The sequence below is a fragment of the Glandiceps talaboti genome, chromosome 1 (assembly GCF_964340395.1).
Source record: "Glandiceps talaboti chromosome 1, keGlaTala1.1, whole genome shotgun sequence".
Lineage (NCBI taxonomy): Eukaryota > Metazoa > Hemichordata > Enteropneusta > Spengelidae > Glandiceps > Glandiceps talaboti.
In genome coordinates this window covers 24013278-24022341 of record NC_135549.1, presented here as the reverse complement: position 1 = coordinate 24022341, position 9064 = coordinate 24013278, and positions in this window count along the sequence as shown.

The window sequence follows — 9064 nt, the reverse complement described above, 5'->3', positions numbered from 1 at the left end:
TCTCTCTCTCTCTCTCTCTCTCTCTCTCTCTCTCTCTCTCTCTCTCTCTCTCTCTCTCTCTCTCTCTCTCTCTCTCTCTCTCTCTCTCTCTCTCTCTCTCTCTCAAATATGACCTCCCCGACAACCGATTAGTTGTAAAACGTGCCCCCATCTCCCCCATTCCCCCGACTCTCCCCGTTGTAAAATACAGACGGCTTCCTATTAAACGTGATAAAATTCTCTTTATGAAAACGTACAGTAGAAAATTGTGCACGAATGAACTTTAAAGACATTGCTTGCCAAAACGTGGTCGATCTGAGGAGTTATAGTGCTTCCTGCTTTGGATGGCATTTGGCCAACACACATAAACGATATCCGCTGTTTTGCCAGACAGCTCATAGTAAAAATTAATTACCTATTGCAGATTCAAATGATTTATGTCCATATGAACTCAAATATGATCACATTCACATTTCTTCTAACATCTATGAATCTGCTAATATATAAACAGCATGTACATTGGTGTCATCATCATCAAAGAGAATCTATCTAGGTGCTTTCAGCAGTATATCATACGTTATAATCTCGGCTTTGTGGAGTAATAATACGCGTACTTTGTACGGGTTTAATCCAAGATTTATTTCAAGGTGGATTTGGCAATATTTCTTGCGCCTTTTCACTTACATACGGCATGATTGAAGGGTAGACTACTTCAAAAGCTGTGATGAAAAACATGCGTCTTCACGAACGAACGTGAACAAACTCAGCACACCCGGATGAATGCAAATCACCTAGGGAATTCACAACGACCTCTAACTATTGCTAATTTAAACTTTAACCCTTGATGGAAACATGGCGACTTCAACGACTTGACAGGTGAATATATTTGGAGATTGTTGAGTGAGTTTATTGGTAAATATTCTATAGGGACAATTCTCCGAGGCTGATTCCCATTGTTCGGCACCTGAACTAGACCAACAGAGTCAGTGTCCGAGTCAAACAAATAAGGAGTAGCATTATACATACGACAATAATATGTGATAAATATCATTCGGATCAAGAGGGACCCAGGGAAGAAAAATAGGTACTACCTGTACATACGAAAAAGAGTTTAGACCCATGGCATGACAAAATGAAATCCTTCAGATTACAATCTCTACAAGTTCACTCAAACGTCGATATGCAAATGTATGTGATGTTATATGATAACAATTAGTATATTATCTGGCATGCTATTCAGGTACATAAGCCCATGGCCATGTTTACCAGTTGTTAAATATCGTTGAAGATTGTGTTATGTTTGTACTACATATGTACTTAACTCCACCTCCTCTCTTTAAGAGACCTTTGATCGAATTGACGTTAATTTTCCCCACACCTGGTGTGGCGAAAGAAGCCGGAGTGTCAAATCCGAACCAAATTGATGCTCGTACAGAAATTATTAAAGGAGGAGTCGACACCGCAAATTACGTCACAACCTGGCTAGCTCCTGTCTCAATACCCCGGATTCTTGATGTACCAGATCTGAATACTGTATTTTCAACATGTTTATTAACCATAGCAAGCGTGGAATCTGTAACATAATATTCACAGGCTGAAGGAATGACGTAATATTAGAGGCACCCAAAATTACCGTTCATGCGTGATTCATACCTGATAATTGTAAAGCACATACATTAACATGTCAATGATATATGATGAATTTACACTGATTCCAAGGCATAAATTGGAATATAGATAAGATACCATGCGAGTGTTAACTTTTTTGTAAGCATGTAACATTTTAGGTGTAAATGGTGCCTTTAAGTCACGTGACTCTAGCGCCACTGAACATCCGGGTACAGCATCGTAGCAAAGAAGCGTGAGAACTGAAGGTTATTTACATACAGGTGCCACCACGTGACAATATGTACGTCTGTCAGTAACCGAACACCTATGCATTGAATTTTGGTCGTGATAGTTTGTGTCATTCGTTGCATGCACCACGAATTTAAAACAAAACATTTCAGAATTTCCGGGTATACGTTTCTTTGAATAGTCCTCCATTCTTCCTAGAGTCGCTGCACTCTAATGATTTGTGAAATTCGAAGTACCACATCATCGTGTATGTTGAAAACAAAACGTTTCCGTGTTTCCTGGTACTTTTCACAATAAAATTACGACACTGAAACAAAATCCGCATACAAATTACTTTCTTTTTATAAAAAGATTTGGGGGGAAAGTACATCCGGGCAAAATAATGTATCAAGGTGCAACTCTGTTTATGTACAATAATGTAACACGATGTGCATGGTATCATACACGTACACTTTTACATTATTAGGAAAAAAGAAAGAAAAAGATTTGTTTCTAGTCAGGACAGTTTGTTTAAAGCGGTGCGACGATTGTCACGCTACTATTTAATAATGGCAGTTACGTACTATACTGTTCTCAGTTTTGTTTAGTACTTTAGAGCAAGTGTGTATGTATGTGGCCATGGGGCGGATGTATTCACCACTTCGCCATGTTCGTCACTTCTTTCCAAATTAAACTGATCAGCTGACTTCCATATTCCAGTGCAGCCGCAATGTAAGCTATATGCTTACTAGTACTGTACTGGCAATATAGACGAGAAGGCTGCGATCGTCGGCATATTCGCAACCTCAGTTCTGCATGCCATATACAAACTTATCAAATAAAATGGTGGCGAGAAAAAATAACTGTTACAGCAAAAAGTTAGATTAGAGACAGACTGTCGCAATAGACAGCTTATCTTTATATTATTTCATGTCCGGGTACAATCTCACAATATATTAAAAATACATTACGATGAAATATTGTACAGCGCGAATCCGATTTCATTCCAAAACACGAGATACCTCTGGGCACGCGTATCAAGATGAATAATAGACGTGCGTTCGTGTTTCCAGGCATGGTCTTGGATACTTTATTTGACTCGGTAACAGTGAACAGAAGGCAATATAATTTTGTAATGAAGACAACGTATCGAGTACGTACCTAGAGGTTCGTGTATATAGGCATTATATATGGATTTGTACTGGTACAATTGCAAGATGATGTAACTACATTACGGTACAGTAGGTCTATACATGTATGTATACCATGTGTATGTGTTATTGCCTGGTTCGTTAAAGACAGTTCAGATTACCAAAACATATGCAACCAGATCCAGTGGACACTCGACTCGTTATATCATATTACTGGTACCTCCACCAATACGTACGTATATACGGGTACTCAGTTATGCGAGAACGAGCAGGTCATCTGCTAGAAGTCAGTTTAGAGGGTTGGAGTTCGATAGCCTCTGCTAAAATACTAAAATACAATATTTGAATCGTATCTCCACCATAATTTTATCTTTGTATCATGGCCAATCTTTCTCACAAGTTTTCATTATTTTCACCCAATTACAAAGATTTTGAGTAACATTGCAACACGACCGTCACTGTAAAATCAATTTAAGCACACGGCCGATTTTCACAGTTTACTCGTTGTGATGGATATATATTATCGGGTAAATGCTATCAAATAAAATCGTTAATTCAGAAATATAGGACAATTTGTAAAAGATTTGTTGACATTTCGTTAAATTCGGTCTCGTTTCTTTTAACAGTTAGAGAAGTTTGTAACACACCGACAGAATAGTATTTATACCATCGAAACTTTTATCTCGGACACCGCGTGTATTGATATTTATTGAGTGTTACATCATGAAACACGGACGGATAATACTTCACCAAGATTCCGTCAATTGAGGTCCCCGAGGTCGTACAAAGAGAAGTCCTTATGAGAATACTAATGATAAAGAAAAACTGCATATATGCCATAAGGGTCGCATCCCTTCAGTTTGTATCAATCAATCAAAAAATTATGACATTATGCGTACGTAAAATGAGACCCTTAGAAATCAAAGGTGAGCCTGGTATATACTATCATGTGATTGATATTAACGGCTGCTTTTCATTATAAAATGTCCATAAACTAACATTTACCATGAAGTATTGCAAACTAACCGGATTAATGGTTTATTGTTGTATGTTTGTGAAAAAAAGAAACACCCTATAACAACAGGTAAGGCAATGTAATCGACGAAGCTTTACCAATGTCGCAAAAACCCCATCACCTCTTTACGGCAACTCTTAGCAGAACGTTCTAATAGTAATACTCAATCTTCGGCTCGCCAATATGACGTTTAATTTTTCATAATAAATCATAATTTGATACCAAACAAGAAGTCAGCTAAGCCAATTTTCTTAAAACGTATGAGGTAGATTGCAAAAGATAACGCACATCTGGGTTTTTTTTATCATTCGTGCCATGCTAAATTACGACTGAATGCGATCATGCTGATAAAATTTGTGATTGCATTTCATGCCGGTCTTTCATGTACACTGAAACAGCCTCAAGGAACTTTTAAGAACATATAAAAATGACTAGCTCCGGGTCATGCATTAAGGAACAAAATGGATTCCACACACTTATGAAGTTCTTGTTTTCATCTTAAACCAATTATAATTGAGTTGTATCACGTCTATAAAAGAGAAAAAAAAAATCTCCAATCACATACAAAACGGATGGTCTAACCGTTGACCCCGATTACGCTCGGGGGATTCGACATACACCGCTGTTCGTTGATGTTGCATTTAGTCGCAATTAGATGCTTTCCAAGGCAGAATTACGAGCTTTAAGAGCGTAGACACCCATTTGGAAACCATTTCACGTTTCAGAGAGCCTTAATGTAACATGGTATCGTTAGCTGACGTTCCGGTTGACATGGAGACGAAATGTCTATATTATGGTAAGAGGTTTTACCAAGTACGGATATTTGCATCGCAGGTTATTACTACAAACAAACGGACTATAAGTCCCCTTGTCATCACCAACCGAAATATTTCCCCAAACACCTTTGCTTTTACAACCATGGTTATTCAGTATTTCATCCAGTGCGCGCACACGTGCGCAGTTCTACGTATGTTTACAAACGACGTATATAGTGTTTAAATTCCATTCTGCACATTGTACAGTTGAAACACAGGGCCAGGGGACAGCAAGCGTATATACGTAGTCGATCGATCGATCGATCGATTGATTTATTGAATGATTATTTGATTGAATGATTGATTGATTGATTGATCAAATGAATGAATGATTTTGTGGTGATATAAAACTATTTTTCCTTCTTTCCCTGGCTAGTTTTATCTCTTTCAGCTGTATGTAATTCTCTCTTTATTGACTAAATAAAGACGTTCTTGTTCATTCTTCTCCTCTTATAAAATTAAAACACCCCTAATCTCAGGGAACCCGGATACAGTAACAAAAGTTGTTTGTGCAAGGATGTGGTTGAGTGTTTGTTCGGTGTAATAATCTACCAGAAGATAAGCAATATAGCATAAAGATCAGTGGTATATTTTAAGTTAGATAAATCAATCAATCAATCAATCAATCAATCAATCAATCAATCAATCAATCAATCAATCAATCAATTAATCAATCAATCGATCGATCGATCGATCAGTGTGGTTGAAAGTACCTGTAGTGATGCAAGTTATCTGAGTGGTTCACCAAAGCCATATGATTCTAATTTATACTTACAGTTTTGTTCGAAAACAATTTCTACTAGCCTGAGACATGTTTGCGAAAACAAATTTATTGCGATCATTACACTGCAAAGTTTGTTGTCCAGCCTCATCACTGTTTCAAACAACATCGTGGATTATGAGCCTTCCATCGTGGATTATGAGCCTTCCATCTTGTTCCTATCCTGCTGAAACCAAAACCTCATCACTGATTGGCAATAAGAAGCACATTCTGAATCAGCTAGCTTCTAGATATCGATCGTGCACCTTTCGTAGATAATCATGACCCACCAATTCAAGACAATAAATGACCATGTGATAATTTAATTTAATTTAATTTAATTTACTACACTATGTCTTGTATCAACATTGCTGTGATAGTGAGAGGAACTCGTGGTTTCAATAGATTGCATTATTATTAAAAAAAGACGTTGTGTTTTAAGGTAGAATGCTTCTCGGGAACACATTTCACGACTGAAAATCAGAATTCTTAAAACTTCCCAAATTTTGCTATAGACACTTGTTTCTGGTACTTATGAAATAACAAGAGGAATTTAGTCGCGGTTTTCGTCGTCTCGTTATCAAGGAAATTGACAATCATTTTGTCACAGAGATAACCATGGGTGTATAATTAGTGGAGATCCCGCATTCGCGGCCATATTGGATTCTAAAAATGACTAAATTTTGATATCATCATGATGTGTTGACCTCTATTTCAAATATTTGTACGGTGGTCATTGTATTTCTTCTTGATATTTAACTGAGAATAGTGATTGCACTTTTCTTGATCAAGTAAAGACAAAATTTAAACAGTTTATTTCCGACGGAAGTGCACTTCATGTGAATCAGGTTTCTCAAATCAAGCGAGTGCTAAATACAAATGTAAGTGATATAGAAAAAGCACGCCATGTCGTGTCATACAGGCTATATCTAGATGTCTTCATAGAATTATGATTACATTATTTCTCTCAGCAAAAGCGGATGTCACCGTTTTTATCTTGCTTAGTCACTTATAGGTCAGTTGAGTCACAAAAATGTGAAAGTAGCCATATGGATGAAAAGTGGCTATTTATCTGGGAATTTTAATTGATAAAGCAACTCTACTATGTGTTTCTACTTGGAAATACAATGGGAAACAACATATATCAAGTCCTTTTTCGCAACTCAATAAATTGCAAAACACTGAATTAATGTGTTAAATGTTTTGTTTTGTACGTACAATATAACTAACATTTACACAAGTTGTAGGTTTTTTTTGGCAATTTATTGTTACAACACACGGACTTGGTGCATGCGTTGTCCCACATTATTATTATTGTTGTTGTTGTTGTTGTTGTTGTTGTTTTAATTAGAAAAAATACAGTAATGTTGTCTTGTAAATTAAAAATCCAAAATAGATATACCCATTTCTCATCTATATGATCGATATGGTTACTTTAAGATCATTATTTGCAGACTCGAGCTCAAGCTGCACCGCGTCTGTGAACGAGATTTCCGTCTGACAAAGCAATGCAACAATCAATTCAAAGACAACATCAATTATTGCCTAACTTGAATGATCAATTGTTTTGCATATTAAAAGGGCTGAGCAAATTCCTCATTTCAAAAACAATATAAATGGTTTTTATCCCTTTATACAAGCTATATATTTAAAGCCAGTTTTCAACTTGACATTTAACAACAACTACTGTTTGCGTACTCGTCCACGTGTCTAACAATAGTTTGCCAGATGATGAGATTGGACATAGATGTGCGCCATCTAGAGTTCGTTATGTAAATTTACAGACTACATGCTATAAGACCTATATATGCTATCGAATGTTTGAAGACAAATCATCAACCATCAACCATCGATATAAAATTGGTGAGCGATAACAAACATGTAATATTACAGAGAGAGAGAGAGAGAGAGAGAGAGAGAGAGAGAGAGAGAGAGAGAGAGAGAGAGAGAGAGAGAGAGAGAGAGAGAGAGAGAGAGAGAGAGAGAGAGAGAGAGACAGACAGACAGACAGACAGACAGACAGACAGACAGACAGACAGACAGGGGGGAGATGCCATAATGCAATCGTTGGTGGCGTGAGCAGAACGAGTAGCTATATATACAATAGCGTACCCCTTCAATTTAGTGACCAATAAGTGACAAACAGCCATTGATATATTATTGTAAATGCTCACGGCCATGAAATTACTCTATCGGCCTGTTATTGTTAAAAGTACTATCATGGTGCAATTACACAAACACAAGTTTTGACCTCTACTAATTGCAACTTTGGCAACTTCTAAAGGGTTTTTGTTAGCCTTGTTACCTACATCTGATTGTTTTCCGTAATCAGGTGTAGTGAAAAGGTAGTCTCTCTGCCAGACTCGTGACTGTCGTCCCTCTGTAAGGCACACCAAGTGCGCCTCGAGCGACAAAGCCACGAGAAGTTAGTTTACGAAGTCCCTTACTTTTCGCCGCTCGGGGCGCACTTCCAAAGGGACGAGCCTGGCAGCGAGACTAGTCAAAAGGCTACGTGTAAACTTAAATTTAGGATTGGTATCCTACAAGTGGCACAAAGTTTGCGTTTTTAGGTCACAAGATGGCTGCATGTAAGCAAAAAAGCCAAAATCAAGACAACAAGTTCTATTGTAACAGGTGTTATTACTATTATAGTGTTTGGCTAATTACGATCCAGTTGAATGAAACCACATCAAAACATCAGTTTTGGCACAGACGGTGCGATGTTAACGTTTTCGTCGTTGGTTTCCCGAAGTCGGGCACAAACTGGATATGCATGGTGCAAATCTTATGGAAATGTACCGTATGACTGGGGCTGGGGGTATGTACGCTAGGTGAGCTGCGAGAGTCAGCTAGGCTGGTTTGTTAGATTAGTTTTGGATTCGTTCACGCCACATCTGAAGACTGGTCGTCCTGAATCATGTGGAAGAAAACTGTTGAAGAACAGACTGATACTGTATATGTCATTGCCAAGGTTTCTCCGCACTCACTTCCCGTTGGAAATTCTGTGTTATGAAAAACACTTACATTTTATACATAATCCTAAAAACACACGTGTCACATACATGTATACACAGAAAAGACGGACTTGTCTGTGATGTATATCGTCGTGGTACAACTTTATTACCGAGGCCACAGACAAGTATAAGCTTATTTATGAAATTAATAGACAAAATGTTTTACAAAAAATATAGCCGTATGTACGAAAAAGCTGATATAAACGCAACAGATAGTTTGACTTGTACTGTAACAGTCGACGGGATATGGGTGCATGTGGTCGATCTAGGCTATCTAAAGTAAAGTACGAAATATAACATTTAACCTTATCATTCCAAACCTTGGAAAGCTTTTTCAGAGGTTGTGTCAATGCATTGGATATGAGACAAAGTTACACCTTTGACCTAATTTACTCGTGGTGATATCTTTTCTTTGGGGCTGTAGAAAGTTAAAAGTGGTAAGTTGTCGTTTCACTCCCCTCGACACAGTATCTGTCATGGTGCACGGTGATTGT